This window comes from Sinocyclocheilus anshuiensis, unplaced genomic scaffold (assembly GCF_001515605.1).
Source record: "Sinocyclocheilus anshuiensis isolate Anshui unplaced genomic scaffold, SAMN03320099.WGS_v1.1 scaffold535, whole genome shotgun sequence".
NCBI lineage: Eukaryota > Metazoa > Chordata > Actinopteri > Cypriniformes > Cyprinidae > Sinocyclocheilus > Sinocyclocheilus anshuiensis.
Genome location: NW_015551063.1, coordinates 1345526 through 1347906, shown reverse-complemented (window position 1 = coordinate 1347906; position 2381 = coordinate 1345526). Strand labels below are relative to the sequence as shown.

General features: G+C 35.8%; 1 protein-coding gene across 1 annotated transcript in view; it reads right to left on the bottom strand.

The window, feature by feature from the left end:
• The window catches only part of LOC107662016 (sulfate transporter-like), a 13042-nt gene extending 11260 nt beyond the window's left edge, over nucleotides 1-1782 (bottom strand). Inside the window, exon 1 of the mRNA XM_016451867.1 lies at nucleotides 1473-1782. The gene's annotated coding sequence lies outside the window, so the exon portion shown is untranslated. The remainder of the gene's footprint in view (nucleotides 1-1472) is intronic.
• Nucleotides 1783-2381: the final 599 nt, after the last annotated feature.

Below are 2381 nucleotides of genomic sequence, written 5' to 3'. Positions count from 1 at the left end.
GAATTACTGAAATAAATGAACTTTTCCACGACATTCTAATTTATTGAGATGCACCTGTACATATATATATATTTTTTAATGTTTTTTTTATTTTTTATTAGGCTATTATTATTATTATTATACCCTCACTGGGGGCTGAGCCCCCCTAAAATGAAAATCCTAGAATCGCCCCTGGTGTTACCTTGGCTTTATTTGAAAACAATGTGATTCCCAAAGCACACAGACTTTCCAGAATACTGAGTGCCCTGTTGGTTACAGTGTTTACTTCCTTTTTAGTTATATTTTTATTAAATATTTGTTTATTTGTGAAAAATACTTTGTCATTTAAAGTATAAGCATGTTTATTTATTTTTTTATCCATATTCAAATGATTTCAAATTTCTTAAATATTAAATAAAATAAATAAAATAATATCGGCTTTATATCGGCCACCCTGCTTTCCAAGATATCGGCATCAGCTGTCAAAAAAACAAAATCGGTCGACCACTATTTATAGCTTTAAAGTCATTACACCTATTGATCATTAACAATATGCAAATGTGGCAAAATGGGACCTCATGCTTTAATCTTGTGATTCCTTGAAGTGCCCTTTTGGTTGGTACTTTGTGGTACAATTGGCATATGGGGGCGGCAATTGCATCACTGTACATAATAACGTTCAGTCTGGGGCAACACACACAGGATATGGTCTTGCATTAAAAAAAAAGTAATAAAATGTAGAGTCATAGATCAGTCCATTACATTTCACTTAACAAGAGACTTCAGAGTCAGATAGAGAAGATGGTTGTCCGCATCACCTTTACATTACGAATCAGTAAATAAATAAATAACAACATTTACTAATCAAACGGTGTGGATAAGTGATGCTGACTTTATACACCCTTGATCTCATCTGCAAAGATGCCTTGAAATTCCAATGATGTAAGTGAATGATCAAAGCGACGTTTTGTTTATAGGCTACTAAACAGAAAAGACACGCTGCAGAAATCAGAAGTGCAGACATCGCATTTTGAAACTTGCTTTTCGTTCAATAATCCTGTGGTGTGAAAAGATAAAAATGGCAACATTCAAAAACCAAATAGCCTGAATTGTTGACAAGATGATGTGTAAACTTTATATAGGCTACTGTTTACTACTGCTGCCTTTTTTTGTAGCTCATATTAATATTAGACATTTTAACAAAATATAACCTACCAAACATTCACAAATCAACATAAATAGATTAATACAGCTTGAGGGCTAATTTGATCAATTCCAAGATAATAAGATTCAGCATATTTCAACTAGCCTAACTTCAAACTTAAACTCGTTTAATCGTCTAAACTGTTTGAAAGAACAGGGCGGTGTAATGTAACAGTGGTTTGTTTCTGACTTCATGAATGGCACTATTGAAAACAAAACTGCAACGTGTACAACTGACTCAATGTATCACCTGACGGAAAAGCTGCAAAGATTCAGTGTTGAAAACTCACCTCAGACCGGCTGCGCAATGAGATCGTTTTATTTCATCATCCGGGAGGACACTGAATCACTCAAGAGTTGCACCTCAGTACATGTACAGACCTATACTTAAAGTTCAGGATCTATTCCGTGACATATGAAGCCACGCTAAAGTTTGTAACATCACGTGGACAGCGAAAAAAAAAACATTACGGCTGGTCACGTGACTGCTACTTCTTGGTTGGGTCCAAAACCTAAAACACTGCCTTCTCTGAATACACAAAGTTTTCGGAGGTCGACCGCACAACCCCTCCAAGTTTCGTCACAGTCCTGTGTCCGGGTTGTAAAAATACTACGGCGAGGGCTTTACTTATGAATATTAATCTTGTGCGCTCGGTAGAACGACCTGATTGGCCACACGCAGACATAAGCCAAGCAGCGACTTCTACTGTGCTGAAAGCTGAGCTCATGAATATTAATAAGACCAATTGACGCTACTGGAAGGCTTCTACGTGACGTCAGCCTTGCCTAATTAATAGTCATAAGTTAAACCCTTCGCAATAGTATGATTCATACACACTTAATTTATTGTCATCCGAGTCTGAATAAGGCAAACATTATTACTCATTATGACTCTTAACTCTATTGAGATCTGTTGCATTTTTTTTTTTTTTATCAGTTTGGGAACACTGCAGCGGTAATTTTAGCTGCATGACTGGTTTCTGTTACATAAAAATTCCCTCAACAGATGAGGATAATAAAGTATTATTGATTATATTGAACAAAATGTACTTTGGTTCTATTGCACACTAACGAATCCATAAAAAGTGTGCCAGTAATGTGCAATATGTCAAGAAAATCTTTGATGTCAGGGTAACACTGTGTTTAGACATTAACAAACATTCAGTTCAGTATCAAAGCTTTCAGCTAGCTCACCTTAC